The 20,373-nt window shown below is 39.5% G+C and overlaps 1 pseudogene; it reads left to right on the plus strand.

Annotated features, from left to right (window-relative positions):
• Positions 1-16,505: 16,505 nt before the first annotated feature.
• On the plus strand, positions 16,506-19,340 carry LOC143660550 (tyrosine-protein phosphatase non-receptor type 2 pseudogene; annotated as a pseudogene).
• The last annotated feature ends 1,033 nt before the right edge of the window (positions 19,341-20,373 follow it).

The following is a 20,373-nucleotide window of genomic DNA, read 5'->3' on the forward strand; positions in this document are numbered from 1 at the left end:
GCCAAATATTGCAAACTGCTGCAGTATGGCAAGACCCTATCAAGTGTTCCTGGGAACCCTGAAGGATACCTTGGACTCTATAAAAGACCTACTTACTAAGATTGTTTTTCAGAGGCTGAAAGCCTCTAGATTGTTCCTATGCCAGATAAGCCCTGAAACCCAGAAATGCCAGTCTTTCCAAGAACAACCAGTTTCATCCCTCCGTCCCTCCGTCCCATAAGTTTGACACCTCTTTTCAGCATGAAGAAATTGAAAGAGTCCTCACCCAGATATCCCTCAAGATTGAGAGAAATTATCAAATGAGAGGGTGAAGTTGTAACCAAGAAGTTAAGATTTAACAAATAGTTATGACTACTGAATCAGTATATAAATATTTGTTTTTTTCCTTTCTGATATATTAGAGTAGAGAGAGGGAAATGCCTGAAATCTCTGAACTACAATTCAGCTGCCCTGATCTCTGATAATGATTGAAAAGCCCTTTTCTTGGGCCTTTGTGATTACCAAAAAAAACTGGATACCCCCTATAGCCAGTTTTTTTCTCAAAGTAACTTGCAAGGACAAATGCCCTTATGCTAATGGAGGAGCTCGAATCAGCTCAAAACAGATCATTAACTGAGTCCAGCAGAATTTCACTCCTTTACATTTGTAAATTGTTTCTGCTTACACTTGCTATTGAGAGAGTAACTCTGTCTCTTCCCATTTCTGCTTACATTTGCTATTGATATTGTAATGGTTTCCTTTCCCCTTTTAGAATCCATAAAAACCTTGAACCACTTGGACTTGGGGAGACAGGTTTTTGGGTCACTAGGCCACCTGCTCTCCTGTTTCATGCATAGCAATAAACTCTTTCTCTCTTTCAAACCCAGATGACTCAGGAATTGGTCATTTGAGTGCATCAGGCAGAGAATTCACTACCTTTTTTCCAGTATCATTAGTCCCACGTTTGTGTTAATGGACAAAGGTGGTGGATTCTTTTGCCCAATGTACTCAAATGACCAACTCCTGAGACACCGGGATTTCAAAGAGAGAAAAAGTTTATCATTAGGAGTGTAACATGAGATCAGATGGCCTGTGAGCCTAAAATCTGTCTCCCTGAACTGCAGCAATTCTGATAGCTTTATAGAATTAAAAGATGGATAGGTTTTAGGATAATGAGCACAGTGGCCCCAGATGATGTAATTAGAGGTGATCTAATTATTGAGCACACGCAGATTGATTACATGCTTAGTCACAAAACATATGTAAGAAAATGATGGCCTTAATATGATGATGGGCATAATTTTTTGTATTACAATGAAGCATAGGTGACTTGTAGGTTAATGCCTAAGCTACTGTGAATGTCAGGCAGGCCCATTTTGGCTAAATCTAGTTTTAGTTAACAGGATAACTTTGGACTTGGGATGAGTTAATTCTACACTAACTCAAGACCCTTCATTAAGAAACATTAGGCTATCTTTAGTGATTCCAAAATTTATCCAATTTTCTAAGATTGAAAAACTGAATAAATGGGTACAAATTAAGGTTAGCCACAAGGTTTTACAATCACAGGGGCAGAAGATAAGGGCTGTCCAATCATTGCCAGAGATCAATGTAGTTCGTTTACAATTTAGAGATTTCAAGAATTTTCCTCTGTGTATTCCAGTATACAGGAATCAAAAAAGAGTACCTATAAAATGATTCAGTAATCAAAAATGTCCTTTAAATCCTAATTTCTTCTTTACATTTGTTCCCCAAGGACAGGGCCAGCTCTGATTCAACTTGCCTCCCACCAGGGAAGAACATACTACATTGTGGCCCAACCTAACCCAGGCTAGGAGACTCCCCATATTGCTACCGGACAAAAATCATAGATTCTTTTGTCCAACGCACTCAATAACCAGTTCCTGAGACACCGGGGTTTCACTGGGGTTTCAAACACAGAGTTTATTAGTAGACACGTAGTGGAGTAGGAGAGCAGATGGGCTAGTGGTCCAAAATCTGTCTCCTCAAACTGCAGTAACTTTGATAGTTTTATTAGAGAAAAAGATGGGCAGGGTTTAGGATAATGAACACAGTGACCCCAGATGATGTAATTAGAGGTTGTGCATGTTTGAAAGGATTTGTGTACCCTAGAAAAAACATATTTTAATCCTAATCCCATTTTGTAAAGACAGGCATTTCTTGTAATTCCTATTCAGTCTTAGATGTTGGAAACTTTAATTAGATTATCTCCATGGAAACGTGACTGAATCAAGTGTGGGTATTAAACTTGATTAGGTGGAGGTGTGTTTCCATCCATTCCAGTGGGTCTTGACTGGTTTTACTAGAATCCTTTAAAAGAAGAAGCAAGTTGTAAAAAACGAGAGAACAACAAAAGAGAAAGCCATGAGATTCTGAAAGAGCAGAGAACACTGAAGAACCACAAAGCACAGGGTCCACCAGCCAGTGACATTTGGAAATTCTGAGAGAGCAGAGAAGGACGACAGAACTCTGCAGAACCACTAAGTAGAGAGTCCACCAGCCAGTGACTTTTGGAGATGAAAAAGGAAAATGCCTCCTAGGGAGCTGGAGAGGAAGCTAGCAGATGATGCCATGTTTGTCATGTGCCTTTCCACTTGAGAGAGAAACCCTGAACTTCATTGGCCTTCTTGAATCAAAGTATCTTTTCCTGGATGCCTTAGAATGGACACTTTTATAGATTTGGTTTAATTGGGACATTTTCATGGCCTTAGAACTGTAAACTTGTAACTTATTAAATTCCCCTTTTGAAAAAGCCACTCCATTTCTGGTACATTGCATTCCAGCAGCTAGCAAACTAGAACAGAGGTGACCTAAGTATTGAGCATGCACAGAATGATTACATGCTTATTTACAGAATGCATGTAAGAAAACAGCAGAATGAGATATATGTGACTTGCAAGTTAAAGTCTAAGCTCCTGCGCATGTCAGGAAGGCTTATTTTAGTTAGATCCAGTCTCAGTTATCAAGGTAACGTTGGACATGGGTTGTGTTAGTTTAGGCCTGACCCAAGGCCCTTTACTAATAAACATTAGGAGCTGTCTTTAGTAGTAATAAAACTCTAAAGTTGAAAAACTGGGTAAATGAATACATATTAAGGTTATCCACAAGGTTTTTACACTCATAGGGGGAGAAGATAAGGGCTAAACAATCATTGTCAGAGATCAAGGCAGCTGGATTACAGTTCAGAGATTTCAGGAACTTCCCTCTGTCTACTCCAATATACCAGAAAGCAAAAAGGAATATCTATATAATGATTCAGGAATCAAAATCATACCTTAAATTCTGATTTCTTGGTTACAGTATCACCATAGTAGGTACTCAGCACAGCTCACATGGATCCCTTGTAACAGTCCCACTCCTACATGTAGATCCTACATAGATCAGAAGGGTTCCTACTTTGCCACCTACCTCTCCTTTTGGAGGAAAGAAATTAACTCATGTTTGCTGAGGCTCCTGATACCAACCAGGTCAAGACTTATCTGGAGGCAGATTCCTTGACTAAGGCGTATCAGGGTAAAGCTGATTTGTTCATGGCAATGTGAGTACAGCATGATGCATATGCTTTCATAAAAAAATAAAATAACATTCTGGCTACTAAAGTAATTCAGACTTGGGCAACAGTGGCTCAGTGGCAGAGTTCTCACCTACCATGCTGGAGACCTGGGTTCGATTCCCAGTGCCTGCCCATATGAAAAACTAAAATTAATTCAGACTCATTAGAGAAAATTTGGAAAATACAAAAAAAAAATACAAAGGAAAAAAAAAATACCAACCTTAGTCCCACCACCTAAAGGCAACCTCTGCACATTGTGGTGTTTCTTTCAAGTTTTTTTCTATGCATATATGTGTACATATTTAACATAGTTAAGATCATAATGACTATAAACTTCATGCTCTACTTTTCCCTTCAGCATTACATTATAAACTCTTACTCATTAAAAAAAAGTCATTGCAATCATCATTAATGTTCCATTCCATGACTCTATAATTTATTTAGCCACGTATCTGTGGTGGTTATAGATTTATATCACACTTCAACTGAGATGTGCAGAGAAACTGTGACTTTCTATATGCTTTGTTCTTCATTGTTCTGATTACCTACACAACTTCTCAGCCCCTGACTAATAGGGGAAATCAACTAAAAGGTCTAATTTAAGAATGAATTGAATCAATAATTTAAGTAGTCTGCGTTTAAGGCTTTTGTTTTGCTACATAATCCCATTTGCCTCAGTCTTTCTCTTTGCATGCCTTCAGTAACAATTTATAATCCCTGCCTTCCCCATCAGGGATGACATATTAGCCAAGGTCTCAGCAGGAAATGATGGCTCACTCAATATGGTCACTGAATAGTTTAATGAAGGGACCATTTGCAGAGATGATGACAAGGCTAAAGTAAAAAGTAAAAAAAAAAATCACACAGATGAAGTTCTGATGCATATTGCAAAATGGAAAAACCTTGAAGATGTCATGTTGACTGAAATAAGTGACGCACAATAGACACATTTGAATGATCTCACTTATATTACATAATTAGAATATGCAAATTCATAGAGCCAGAAAGAAGATTGCAGGGTGCCAGGGATGGGGGTGAAGAATGAGGGAGAAGAAGTTAATGCTTTGTTTGGGGTGATGGAAATTTTTTGCTAATGGATGGTGGCAATGGTAGCACAGTATCAAGAATGCAATTAAACACCACTGAATTGCATATTTAAAAGTGATTGAGGGTGGATCATGGTGGCTCAGTGCAGAGGTCTTGCCTGCCATGAGACTTGAGTTCATTTCCTGGTGCCTGCCCATGCAAAAAAAAAAAAAGAAAGAAAAGAAAAGAAAAAGTGATTGAAAGGAGAAATGTTATGTTGCATATATGTTATCACAATAAAAGTGTAAAAGGTAAATAATAAAGCCAGGGCTCTGGATCAAAAAATGAAAACACCAATTAGCAAGAATTCTATGATTCCAGCTAATAGAATGCATGTTTCAGTATTTGGGAGGGAATATACAGATGTCTACAACTTACTTTGACAGGCATAAAAGAAAAAAAAAGAAAAGAAAGAAATGGCAAAGAGCTCAGGGACTAGTGGTCTGGGAGGACATTGCCACTGCTAGGCCTGAAGGAGCATCAGCAAAGGCTGTAGCTGTAGCACTCAACAGGAACTGAGGGGGAGGAAGACACTTCTGCTGTAGCACTACCTGTGTCTGGCAGGGAGGGAGCTAGCAGGATAAATACCTTGACCTCTATCCCCTCCTCCCTTCTGATTTCTTTCCTGTGCCTCCCATTAGCAGAACTGAGCTGGAAGGCAGAGGGCAAGGGAATCCTAGGGATGTGCTCTCTAGGGCTCAGCCTCGCAGCACACAGAGCAGGCTGGACAGTGGTGGAAAATGCATGTGAAGGGGCAGATGGAGAAAAACCAATCCAAATGATTTGGGTTGAAGGGGAGAAAGGCAAAGCAATCCGGAGTAATAATAATTTTTAAAATAGTGCACTATTCCCATTGCATATCTATTATTGGACTTTAAAGACTTTTTTCTGATTTTCACTTTTATAAATAATATTGACTTAAAAGGGGCTGTCTTTCAGATATTAAAAGTTCTCATTAATATATAATGCAAGGAAAATTAAACATACATATAATGGAGAGGAGGCACAGGGTTTCCCAGAATCAGATTGCATTAAGTCTCTTTTGGTTTCAAGTTACAGAATCACACCAGAGCTGACTTAACAAAAGATGGGGGGAAGGATTGCATTAATTATTAGGACCATTAGGATCCTAGGACATCTCATAAGGTCCAGTGGACTGCAGGAAAAAAGTGGCATCAGAGACTCAAATGACATTGGATTTCCATGTCCTCATCACTTGTCTCTTCCCTCAGTGCACCTATTTCATCCTTCCCTTTTACTCTGCAAACCAGCTTCCTCTATGTTTCTGATCCACATGGCTGAAAATGTGGCCACCTAGTACTTCCAAGTTTATCATTGCATAATCGAGTTACTTGAGAGCAACTAAAACTTACAGCTCAGTCCCTGTGTTTGTCAGGGTCCAACCAAGAGAGAGAAACCATCCAGTAATATGAATAGAGAACACCTATTATAAAGAATTATTAATTATCACAGAGGATTAGAGTACTATGCTATTGGCCAGTAAGAAATAAAGAGAACTCTAAAAAGTATATGAATAACAGATAAAAGGAACAACTACTACCTCTCAGGCTGAGATAGAACACCCAGGGAAGAGCCCCCCACACCCCATCTCTATGGCTAAGAGACAGACCTTGTTAGAAATGGTGTGGCTGTGGTTTAGTGTTGGTAGGCAAGTAGATATGGTTTTGCACTGACAAAACTTGCTGGAAATCCAGCCTTTGGGATGTTGGGGAAATGTCTCACCAATGTGAGACACTCCTTTGTAAACCATCTGGCCTTCAGATGATGGAATCAAACTTTTAAGTTTAGCTTTCATAAAGGTGACACAGACAGGAAAAAGGGAGCACCTCTGATGCAAGCTTAGAACTGTTGCAAATCCTTAATGACCAGGGTCATTAAAAATGTAAAATATAATCAAAGGAGGAAGCTTTGGTGGGAAGTTCACATTAGTTAGATTTTTTCCCAGCTAGGCTGTAACCTCTGGAGTATCCAATCAGCAGAGAAACAGGAGGGTCTGCGGGTTGGGCACAGGTATAGCATTCTATTGTTTGGTGCTCCAGCCACCATTTTATGTTCAGCTAGGCATGTATTCTTGCAAGATCGTGAATAAATTCTTTTCTCCTCCACAATCGGATGAGTGTTTGTTCTCCTTCAGGTATGGCACTCCTTCTAAAACTGGCCATCATTGTTTGAAATGCTGAAGAAGCTGTCCATACTGCAGGAGCCAGATACTACAGTGCAGAGGCCTGCTGGGCAGAGCGCTCCAAAACCAGGAAGAAAAAGTCATCCCTTCTTCAATGTCCCTTCAGTACTCTCTACTGATAAAGCTTAATATCTGCCAACTGGCAAAGGGAAAATATTTAAGTGGTCCAGCTACTTTTTCTTAGAGCAAGCAGTGACAGTTGAATTTGGAACTGAGAGTCAAAATAAAATGATAACCAGCTCAGTCCCAATTCCATGTGCTGAACCTTGTATCAGTCAACCACCTGTGCTAAGAACAGAAATGTATCAATAAAAAAAGCAGTGGGCATGGAAAAGCAAGTACAGAAAAGCAGACTGGTTACCAAGCAACCTCCAGAGGAAAGAGGAAAGAACACTGGACCGGGAGAAACAAGCATTTCAGTTACTAGAGAAGTTGTCTCTGCTATGGATCAGGGACATTTCTTTAGGCCTCACTGTGATGTTTTCTTTTGTAATTTTTTTATTAGAGAAATCTGTGTTTACAGAAAAATCATGCATAAAATACAGGGTTCCCATAGACCTCCCCACCATCAACACTTGCTTGGGTGAGGAAATTTGTTACAATTGATGATAGTGCTTTTTTCATAATTCTACTATTTTTTTTAACACTAATTACATTTGTTACAATTGATGAAAGGTTATGAATAGTACTATTAACTATTTTCCATAGTTTATATAGGGTCTTTTCCCCCCAAATTCTCAGCCTATTTTTTTCCATGCATGTCTTTTTTAAATTACTCATCTCCCCATACGCTGGATAAAGAGGGTGTCAGTCACAAGGTTTTTTACAATCACATCATCACAAAATGAAGGCTTTATAGTAATACAATCATTACCAAAGATCAAAGTTACTGGATTACAGTTTAACAATTTCAAGTATTTCCTCTGGCTATTCTAATACCCTAGAAACTAAAAAGAAATCTATATAATGAGCCAGCAGTCATAATCATTTGTTAAATCCTAACATCTCGGTTATAACTCCTCCCTCTCATTTGATCATTCTCTCAATCTTCAGGAATATCTGGGTAATGGCCACTTGAACTTCTTCATGCTGTAAAGGGATGTTGACATTGTGGGGTAGAGGAATGAAATGGGGTGAGGTTCTTGGAGAGACTGGTACCTCTGGGTGTCAGGACTCATCTGGCATAGGAGCCATATGGAGACTTTAAGTTTCTGAAAAAATAAACTTAATAGGTAAAACTTTTATAGAGTCTTAGATAGAGCCCTTCACTGTGGTTTTTAAAAATACCCCTCAAGGAAGAACCTGAAACTGCTGAGCTGTATTCCAGTAGCATTGATTCTTGAAGATGATTGTGTAAACATATAACATTTACAATGTAACTGTGGGATTGTGAAAACCTTGTGTCTGATGCACCTTTTATCCAGGGTATGGACAGATGAGCAAAAAAACATGGATAAAAAAATAAATAAATAATAGGGGGGATGAGGAATAAAATAAATTGGATAGATGGAAATACTAGTGTTCGATGACAGAAGGGATAAGGGGTATGGTATGTACAAGTTTTTTTTTTTCTTTTTATTTCTTTTTCTGGAGTGATGCAAATGTTCTAAAAAAATGATCATGGTGATGAATGCACAACTATGTGATGATGTTGTGAGCCATTGATTGTTCACGATGTATGGACTGTATATGTGTGAAGATTTGTCAATAAAAATATTTTTAAAAAAATTTTAAAAGACACGCAAAAAAACCCTCAAGAAGTAGGATGGTGCAGCCTCTCTGGAGGGCGGTGTGGCAGATCCACAGGAAGCTAAAAATGCGGTTGGTCACCATACATCTTACTCAGAGTCCTCTAGGGAAACAGAACAAACAGGAGATATCTGTAAATATGAGATTTTATAAAAGTGTCTCATGCAACTGTGGGGGATGCATGAGTCCAAATTCTGTAGGGTATGAAGCAAGCTGGCAACTCCAATGGAGGTTTTCAATGAATTCCCCAGGAGAGGCTGGCTGGCTGGCCAAAGTAGAAATGAAAATTCTCTCTTCTGACTGCTGAACTCATAACTTCTTTAAAGCCTTCAGCTGATTGGATTAAATGACTCATTGTTGAAGAAATTTTCTCAGTTGATTTTAGTTATTTTAAAAATTTTTATTGAAATATCTTCACATACATTCAGTCTGTCCAAAATGTTTTCATTTGTTAAAGTTTCCACAATGCAATATAACAGAAATGGAGTGAATCTTAAAAGGGGAATTTATTAAGTTACAAGTTTACAATTCTAAGGCCATTAAAAAGTCCAAATTAAGGCATCCAGAGAAAGATACCTTGATTCAAGAAAAGCCAATAAGTCCAGAACACTTGGTCAGCTGGGAAGGGACATGGCAACATCTCTTTCCTGGTTTCCCATTTCATAAGGCTTCCCCGGGGATGTTTTCTGTATCTCTGAAGGTCTCTGGCTGTGTGGGCTCTAAAGCTTTTTCCAAAATGGTTCCCTCTTACATGGCTCCAGTAAGTTACCCCACCTTGAATGGGTGTAAACACATCTCCATAGAAATCACCTAATAAAAAGGTCACACCCACATTTGGGTGGGTCACATCTCATGGAAACAGTAAAAAAGATTCCACCCAACAATATTGAATGAGGATTTAAGAAATTGGCTTTTTTGGGGTCCACAAGAGTTTCAAACTGTCACATTCTACCCTTTGGACCCCCAAAAGACATGTTCTTTCCAAATGCAAAATACATTCATTCCATCACAATACCACAAAGCCTTAAACCATTTCAGTGACAATACAAATACAGTACAAATTCAGAAACAGTACAAAATCTCATCAAAGTCAGCTACAGGCATGGTCAGAGCCAAGGCAAAATTCTCCTCTGGCTCTGGACCTGTAAAACTCAGAACAAGTTAGCTGCTGCCAACATACAAAGGAGGGACAGTCATAGGATCCATAGTCCCATTTCCATAGAGAGAAATTGGAAGGGACACAGGGGTCACTGGACCAAAGCAGTTTCTAAAACATGCAGGGCAAACTCCATTAGATTTCAATGTCTGTGAGCCACATATCTTCAGGGCTTTACAAAGCTGTAGTCCCATCCTGTCCAAAGGCCTACACAGCAGCCCATCTATCTCCAAATGCAACCTTGGGGGACATTGGAGAGACCACTTTTTCTTGGCTCCACCCTTTCCAAGCATCAGGGCAGTACCTAGCATCTCTGCCATTTCAGAGGCACATGCTCAACACCTCCAGAGCAATGTTGCAGCAGCCAGGCTCTCCCCAATCCTCAAGGAATGTGTGCCACCCTCTCCAAGGCCTGAGGTGACACAACCCTTCCAGAGCATTGCATTGGAAGGCCCAACCTCTGCCTTTGGGGAAAACTCACCCTTGCCCAGTGCTTATGTGGCTCTGCTTTCCTGGCCTGAGGTTTCTTGACTTCAGACCTCTGCTTCCATGGTTCTGCCCTTGAAGTTATTTTTCCTTCAATTTTTCCGTTTTCTGTCCCTTTTCATTGAGACTGGCAGTGGTTCTGTTTATACAGATCCCACAACACTCTTGTTGGTGTTCTATGCAATATTCAGGGATCATAACCATCAGATAATAGGACTTTCCACAAAATCTTTTCTGGATAAATAATCCTGGCTTTTTCTGAAATGACTGCTTCTATGTTTGGTTAAATCCTCATGTGGGACACTATCCTCTGGAGTCTCCTTTTCTGGAAGTGCAGAATTTTTCAGACCATCAATTTCTGATTTCTTTGTACCCAAGAGTTCAGTTCTCATCTTATCTCTTCCCTGTCACATTTCACTATAAGCTGCAAGGAGAAACCAGACTGCATTCTCCACATTTAATTTGGAAATCTCTTCAGTTAAGTATCTGAGCTCATGGCTTTTAAACCTGACTTCCATGTAAAACCACTAGTCAACTTTGCCAGATTGTTTAAAACTTTAAAACAAGGATTGCTTTCCTTCTAGTTTGCAATAACATGTGCATCATTTCTGTCTAAGGTCTTACCAAAGGTATCTTTAGAGTCCACATTTCTATCAATAGTCTCTTCAGTGCATTCTAGGCTTTCTCTATCAAGCTCCTTACAACTCTTCCAGAATCTTCCTTTATCCATTTAAAAGGCTATTCCAAAATGTTTGGTATTTGCAAACTTCAGCAGCACCCCACTTCTCTGGTACTAAAATCTGTTTTAGTTTGTTAAAGCTGCCTGAATGCAATATTACAGAAATGGAATGTCTTTTAAAAAGGGAATGTATTAAGCTGTAAGTTTACAATTCTAAGGCCAATAAAATATCCAAACTAAGGCATCCAGAGAAAGATACCCTGATCAAGAACCGATGAGTCCAGAACACTTCTGTCAGCTGGGAAGGCACATGGTATATCTGCTAGCTTTCTCTCCTGGCTTCTCATTTCATAAGGATACCCTGGGGGTGTTCTCCTTCCACATCTCTAAAGGTTTCTGGCTGCATGGGCTCTAAAGCATCTTCTAAAACAGTTGCCCCTTAAAGGGCTCCAGAAAGTGACCCCATCTTGACTGGGTGGAGACTCATCTCCATGGAAACCACCCAATAAAAGGCCCTGCCCAACAGTGTGTGGGTCACAGCTCCATATAAGCAATAAAAAAAGTTCTCACCCAATAATATCAAAATAGGTTTAAAGAACATTGCTTTTCTCAGATATACAACAGTTTCAAACCAGCACACAAAGTATACAATCAATGGCTCATAATATCATCACATGGTTGTGTATTCATCACCATGATCATTTTTACAACATTTACATCACTCCAGAAAAAGAAATAAAAAGAAAAATAATCTCATACATCCCATACCCCTACCCCTCCCTCTCATGACCACTAGTCTTTCAATCTACCCAATTTTTTTACCCCATCCCCCCACTATTATTTATTTATTTTTGTCTTTATTGTTTTACTCATCTGTCCATACTCTGGATAAAAGGAACATCAGACACAAGGTTTCATAATCACATGGTTACACTATAAAAGCTATATAGTTGTACAATCATTTTCAAGAATCAAGGCTACTGGAACACAGTTCAGCAGTTTCAAGTACTTCCCTCTAGCTACTCAAATACACCATAAACTAAAAAGGGATATCTTTATAATGCATAGAAGTAACCTCCAGGATAACCTCTTGACTCTGAAATCTCTCAGCCACTGAAATTTTATTTGCCTCATTTCTCTCTTCTCCCTTTTGGTCAAGAAGCCTTTCTCAATCTCATTATGCTGGGTCCCAGCTCATTCCAGGAGTTTGAACCACATTGCCAGTGAGACTTACACCCCTGGGAATCATGTTCCATGTAGGAGAGAGGGCAGTGAGTTCACCTTCCAAGTTGGCTTAGAGAGAGAGGCCACATCTAAGCATCAAAAAAGATTCTCTGGGGTGACTCTTAGGCATAGTTTTAAGTAGGCTTAGCTTCTCCTCTGTAGGAACAAGTTTCATGGGAGCAAGCCCCATGATCGAGGGTTATCCCATTGAATTTGTTGTCTCAACTGTTTGCAAGAATATCAAGAATTCTCCAGAACTGAATATTTCCTCTTTTCTCCCTAGTCCACCAAGGGGATTTTGCAAATACTATTTTATTCTCTGCCCAAATTACTCTGGGATTTACTGGGGCATCACACTAACCTGGATAAGCCAACAAGAGCTCACAATGAGATCTCACAGGATTCCATGTAATTATGTTGTTTGAATAAACTGACCATACAAGTTAAATTAGATAATGCACTACTCAAAATGCACCAGGTTATACACAAATAGTTTAGTATCTCAGAGTTTAGAAATAACAGTTACAACTCCAAAATAGGTGTGACTGCTATAAGAGCTTGCAATCTATGATCCTGATAATGCACGCTCTTGACTTCAATCTCCAAGCTTGTATATTATAGTTAGTCTGCATGTGCGAGACATGATAACATTGGTCTTTTTGTTTCTTACATTTCATTCAACATACTTCTTCAAGGTTCATGCATCTTGTTGCATGCCTCACAATCCTTAGCTGATTTTAGATATAACCAGTCATAGATGCAATCAACTTATTGATGATTCAAGTGCACAAAATGTCCTAACAGTAGAAGTTAGGCCAGTGCTTGCTTGACCAGACAAATGGGCACCATAACCTTGCCAAGTTAACACATAAACTTAACCATCACACCATATGATCAAGCAATCCCATTATTAGGAATATACTTGGAAGAACTGAAAACTGGGACACGAATAGACATTTTCACACTGATGCTTATGGTAGCATTATTCATGATTGCCAATGGATGGAGGCAGCTGAAATGTCCATCTTCAGCAAACTTTTGTGTATATATATGATGGAATGCTGTGTGGCTACAGAAAGGAATGCTGTCATGAGGCATGCACCGAGGTGAATGATGTTTGAGGATATTATGTTGAGCTAAATAAGCCAGAAACAAAGGACAAATATTGTATAATCTCATTCAGAAAATGCTTATAAGAAAATTAGAGGCTAGGTTGTAAGCTCTTACAGCAGTCATATTTATTCCTGAGTTTTAATTGTTAATTTTAAATTCTGAGATGCTGCCTTTTTTGGTATAACCTGGTAATTCCCTGAAACTACCTAAAACCAGAGTTAGAGTTCTGTAACTCTGAAAATCAGCATTACTCCATACAGTAACTGTTAAAGGAGCTGAAAAAGAGATCAGACTTCAATTAGAGATATAAATGAAGCTGATGTGGTTAGGACTAAGGTAAATCAGAATACAGGGTCAAGGATAATATTGTTTGTATTTTAAAAACTCAATTTTGGTGTAAGACTAAAGGAAAAGATGTTTATTCTCTCCAAAATTTAATTTTTTTGTAGCACGCTATCTAACTTAACCTGTCTGGTCAGTTTATTTAAACAATCTAATTACATGGAGCCTAGAAAAAGGGATGAGATTTGGTTATTCTGTATAGCTTAAGGTAATACCTTGATACATTCCAGAGTATTTTGAGCAGTAAGTTTAAGAGTATTTGCAAAGCCCCTTGAAGGACTGGACAAAAATATGGAATTATTAATCTTCATCACCTGGGAAATTCCTGATATTCTCTCAAGCACTATGGACTCCTAAGTTAACAAGCCCTCGATCTAGAGGTTTGCCCTTATGAAACTCGTTTCTGTAATGGCAAAGCTAAGCTTACCTTAATTATGCCTAAGAGTCATCCATAAAGAACCTCTTTTGTTGCTCAGATGTGGGCTCTCTCTCTCTAAACCAAACTCTGCAAATAAACTTACTACCCTGCCCCCTATGTGGGACCTGACTTCCATGGGTGTAAGCCTCCCTGGCAACATGGGATGCCTCCCAGGGAGGATCCTGGCATTGTGGGATTGACAGTAACTTCTTGATCAAAAGGGGGAAAAGAAATGAAACAAATTAAGGTTTCAGTGGTTAAAAGATTTCAAACAAGAATTGAGAGGTCATTCTGGAGGTTATACTTATGCAAGCCTCAGCCAGATATTGCAAACTGCCACAGTATGCTAAACTCCCCAACCAACCCTGACCAACAGTATTCCTGAAAACACTAAATAATACCCTGGGCTCTATCTATGACTCTACAAAAGTTTTACTTATTAAGTTTATTTTTTCAGAAATTTCAACCCTCCAGATTGCTCCTATGCCAGATAAGCCCTGCAACCCAGAGGTATCCATTTCTCCAAGAACATCAACCAGTGTGACTCCTTTTCTTCATGATGTTGACACCCCTTTTAAGCATGAAGATAGAATGGTCACTGCCCAAATATCCCTGAAAAAGGAGGTTGTGATCAGAAACAAATACAAAGGAGGCTTCTAGGGTATCAGCAATGTTGTACAACTTAGCAAGTGTTTGTTCTGTAACTGTGTTAAGCTATACTTTGAAATTCACTCTATAACTACTTGTTAAACTGTACTTTGAAATTTATCACTTTTCTGCAGATATTTTACAATAAAAAATGTTTTAAAAAAATAGCCCTCAAGACTATCCATTTTCTTTTATCCAAACACCCTGCTCATCAAGCAAACTTTTGTTTTTCTTCCCAACTACCTCAAGACCAGCTGGGGTACAGATCTTGGACAGTGGTTACACAGATTCTGATGTTTGGAAAAGAATGTCATCCACTGTAAATGAATAAATTGGCCTTTGATGGCAATTCATGTGTATTAGTCAGAGTTTTTCTAGGGGAACAGAATCAATAGGAGTTATCTGTAATTAGTATGAGATTTGATTAATATGTCTTATGTGACTATTGGGGTACAGGATTCCAAATTCTGTAGGGCAGACTATGAGCTGGCAACAAAGATGAAGGTTTTGGAGAAATTCCCCCAGGAGAGGTTGGCTGGCTGAAGTAGAGATGAAACTTCTCTTTTCTGGCTGCTGAAGTTGTTATTTCTCCCTTAAACATCTTCAACTTATTGGATTCTCTCACTGTGGAAGACACTCCCCTTAGTTGATCATAGATGTAACCAGCCATAGATGCAACTAACTGACTGATGGTTTAACACTTCAAATGTCCTCACAGTAATGGTTAGACCAGTGCTTACTTGACCAAACAACTGGGCACCATCACCTGGCCAAGTTGACACATGAATCCAACCATCATACCTTATATGGTATTAGTGAGAGTAATTTTATCCTTGAGACTGCCCTTGTCTGGATGCACTTAAAAAAGCTAGTCACTGATCTTGAGAAGCTCGGGGCCAGGCTTTGGACCTGAAGGATTTAATTGGGGTGCTCTCTTGAAGGACCTGCCAGCAACCAGCCTGCACCCCAGACAACCTTGCTGCCAACAATTCTTCCCCAGGGGAGAATTCTTCAGACTGCACAATTGGGCATGGATAAATAGTATTCTATAAATATCTACCTAACATCCATTCTCTAGCTGCTGGACTTTTAGGCTACTTCCAGGTTTTCATTATTATGTACAACCAAGGATGAACATCTTTGTGATTAGTATTCTATTTGCCATTGTTTTTTTTTTTTTAAGAGAATCTTAGGATAGATTATCAGAATTGGAAATAAATTGATATCAAACAGTATAGATTTCCATCCTCCTTTTCTTTGGAGGGGAAGAGAGAGCATGATACTATTGGTAAATGATTCCTAGAACTGTCATACTAATTATTGCCCCATTAAAGACCATATGAAAACAAAAAAACTCACATAAAAAATTATGGCTTAAAAATATATATATCTACATACATACAGCTACATATAATCTTGCTTTATTTGCATTTCTTTAGTTACTATTGGAGTTATACATTCATCTCCACATTTGTTGATCTCTTGCTCTATTTTAAGAATTGTCTATTTAGGTCCTTTGCAATTGAGAACTATTTCATTTCAATCTCCAGAGAATTTCATGTCCTAGATTGTTCAGTCTGCCATCTTTTGGATGGAGAGAGACTGCTTCCACTTCCAAATACTTTGGAAAGTCCTTTCTGAATTCAAGTTCCTTTGTCATAACAGGCCTGGGCTTGGGTGGCTAAGAGCATGGGTAAGACTAGAAAAAAAGTGTATGGGAGTCTCAAGGATTGTTAGAAAGAAATCTGTACCTGAAAGAGAACAAATGTTCATCCAATTTTGGAGAAGAAAAGAATTTATTCATGATCTTGCATGAACAGGCACTCAATCAAAAGAAAATGATGGATTTCCATGAGTGCCGCCGGCCGCCGCGGAGCCGCAGGAGCCGGACTGGGGGCCCACTGCACCCTCATCGCACACCCGCGCAGCTTTTAGGTTAATTTGAATAAGAGCGCTCCTGGACCAGCCCAGCTGTACACCCTGCAAGGATAATTGCCATCACTGTAGAGAGGAGTAAGCACCCAGGATCAAGATGAACGCCATGCTGGAGACCCCCGAGCTGCCGGCCGTGTTTGACGGGGTGAAGCTGGCCGCGGTGGCTGCCGTGCTGTACGTCATCGTCCGGTGTTTGAATCTGAAGAGCCCCACAGCCCCACCTGACCTCTACTTCCAGGACTCGGGGCTCTCCCGCTTTCTGCTCAAATCCTGTCCTCTTCTGACCAAAGAAATCCTGCCAACCGTAGAGATTTTCTGAAGGCTGTAGGCAGCAGTGGAACGGTGAGAGAGAGCACCTTGGATTGGAATTTGTACCAAATGCACACCCGGGTCTATACCTCTAAGCTAGCCACGGAACTCTGGACAAAGTGACAGGCCCTCTGGTCCTTATCTTCCTTCTATGTAAAATGAAACAGGCGGGCGCTCAGCGGTGCCCAGCGTTCCCGGCCCGCGCGGGGCATGAGCCGCTCCGCCCGCCAAAGCTGTCCTTGCACCCGCCGCCATGTCCGTCACGGTCGAGCTGGAGTTCGAGGAACTGGACGCCCAGAGTCGCTGGCAGCAGCTGTACTTGGAAATTCGAAATGAGTCCCATGACTATCCTCATAGAGTGGCCAAGTTTCCAGAAAACAGAAATCGAAACAGATACAGAGATGTAAGCCCATATGACCACAGCCGTGTCAAGCTGCAGAACGAGGACAGTGACTATGTCAATGCCAGCCTGGTCAGCATCGAAGAGGCGCAGAGAAGCTACGTCCTGACGCAGGGTCCACTCCCTAATACGTGTTGTCATTTTTGGCTTATGGTTTGGCAACAAAAGACCAAAGCAGTTGTCATGCTGAATCGAGTTGTGGAGAAAGAATCAGTTAAATGTGCACAGTACTGGCCAACAAAAGATGACCGAGAGATGCTGTTTAAAGAAACAGGATTCCGTGTGAAGCTCTTGTCAGAAGATGTGAAATCATATTATACAGTATATTTACTACAATTAGAAGATATTAATAGTGGTGAAACCAGAACAATATCGCACTTTCATTATACTACCTGGCCAGATTTTGGAGTCCCTGAATCACCAGCTTCATTTCTGAATTTCTTATTTAAAGTGAGAGAGTCTGGCTCCCTGAACCCTGAGCATGGGCCTGCAGTGATCCACTGCAGTGCAGGAATCGGGCGGTCTGGCACCTTCTCTCTGGTGGACACCTGTCTTGTTTTAATGGAGAAAGGAGATGATATTAACATTAAACAGATTTTACTGAATGTGAGGAAATATCGATTGGGACTTATTCAGACACCAGATCAACTCAGATTCTCATATATGGCTATACTAGAAGGAGCAAAGTTTATAAAGGGAGATTCAAATATACAGAAACGGTGGAAAGAACTTTCTAAGGAAGATTTATCTCCTGCTTTTGATCTTTCACCAACCAAAATAATGACTGAAAAATGCAACAGGAACAGAATAGTCTTAGAAGAAGAAAAACTGGCAGGTGACAGATGTACAGGATTGTCCTCTAAAGGACAAGATACTGTGGAGGAGAACAGTGAGAGTGTTCTACGGAAACGTATTCGAGAGGACGGGAAAGCTAACACAGCTCAGAAGGTGCAGCAGATGAAACAGAGGCTAAATGAGACTGAACGAAAAAGAAAAAGGTGGTTATATTGGCAACCTATTCTCACTAAGATGGGGTTTGTGTCGGTTGTTTTGGTTGGCGCTTTTCTTGCCTGGACACTCTTTTTTCAGCAACATGCCCTATAAATAATTAATTTTGCACAGCAAGCTTCTGCAGTAGGGGCTGACAGTGCACATTAATCCCAAGGGTTTCTCACTTAGCAGCCAAGTCCTCCTGCCCCGAAACGGTGCAGTAGAATAGCCATCACCCCGATAAGCGTTACTGCCAGGCGTGGGCCCAACATCTCAGGACTCTTCACTGCAGGTTCCTCTGAAACCCAAACTGTAAATGGCTTCATAAAATAAAGACATTAATGTTTGTTAAAACTGATACATTTTGCAACTGTATTCACACATGTTAAAAACATATTTTACCTGACCACATTCAGAAATCCTTTATCACAAGGATCTGTTTTGGGAGGCTATCTGGATTTTAACATGCACTTGATATAAGCAATAAATAATTTGGTTGGTTTTATCTACGTTATTAATGGAAAGAAAATGACCTTTAATAATGTGTAAAATGTGTAATGTATTCTTGACATGGGCAGCAACGTTTTATATTCTTACCCATTTCAGGATAAATACATTTTATAACTACCTATTTAATCTTACTTTTGTAGAAATGTACTTTTTAAAAGCTCAGTTTGAAAAACCTGTTACCATAAAATAACAAATTGTATGTTGGTTCAATTGTACTGAATAAGTTTTCCATTTTCCTAAAGAGAACTTTGATACAAGCAGGACTCTGAAGAAGCAGTTTTTACTATATATTTGCATTTCTTTTATGTTTTACAGTTTCCCCCATTAGAAAAAAAACAAAAACAAATGTTCCCCCTGAAAATATCTTTGAGGGAAAATTCTCCTTCCTGGGATAGTCAGGTAACAGTTTGTCAAGACTTTGTAAAGAAATTGGTTTCTGTAAAGCCCATTACTAGTACTGTTGAATATCATGAAAATTTCACTGTAATTACCCTAATTTATAATTGGGGTAAAACATGATTTAAAAAATAAAGCAAGACGCAGCCTTTTATTAAAAAAAAAAAAAAAGAAAAAGAAAATGATGGCCGGCACACCGAGCAATAGAATGCCACAGGTTTTATACCGTAGGCTTAGCATGCAGGTCCCTCCCCTGTTTCTCCACTAATTGGATACTCCAAAGGTTACAGCCTCAGGATAGTCTAACTAATTCAAATTTCTCACTGAAGGTTCTCACTTTTGATTGTGCTGTATACTTCAGTGACCCTGGCCGTTACTTATTTAAACTTGTTTTTACCTATACAACAATTTGGTGCCAATTCTAGGCTGGCATCAGAGGCCCTCCCCTTTTCCTGCCAGCAAGACCAGTCTGAGCCATTTTGCATTTTGCATTTTAGTGAGTTCCATTTCTCTCATCCTGCACCATCCTGTGTGAAAGTTAAACTTAATTTTATTCTTACAGGGATACAAAGCCATACGAGCTTTCATCCTCAAGTGGAAATTCTTTAAAGGGTCAGGACGGGTCTGTATATTGCTTTCTTTGTTCATTCTTATTTTAAATTAGAAGCCATGGGTATTTTTCTTTTTCTTTATTGTGATTCTAAATACACTCTCCTTCTCCTAGGAGCCTAAGAGACATATTCAGAAGAAATGTGCCACTTAAAGTGCTTTTATGATGTCACATACTGAATGATGACAGTGGCAGTCTCCTTACCAAACACCAAGTTCCATGCTTTCTTTTGCTCAGGGATAAGAGAAAAACTTTCTCTTCTTCCTCCCCCACCCACTAAGCCTTCCAAGACTGACACAAGAGAGCATGGCTTGCTCTGAGAAACTTGCACACAAGTAAAGTACATGTGAGTAAAAGGCCTTAACTTATCACCCCATCTGAAATAGGTCTTTGTTATTATTTTCTCTCATGCTATTCTTTTCCTTTTTCTTCAGAAGCAGTTACCATAATTGTTATTATGTCTTGTGAGGGTAAACACAAATCAAAACAAGAAAAATGAGTTTTCCCTGTTGCTAAAAAGGAAAGAGTTTTCCTACCCAACTCTTTTTTCTTTCAGCATTTACTTT

Source organism: Tamandua tetradactyla, chromosome 2 (genome assembly GCF_023851605.1).
Source record: "Tamandua tetradactyla isolate mTamTet1 chromosome 2, mTamTet1.pri, whole genome shotgun sequence".
NCBI lineage: Eukaryota > Metazoa > Chordata > Mammalia > Pilosa > Myrmecophagidae > Tamandua > Tamandua tetradactyla.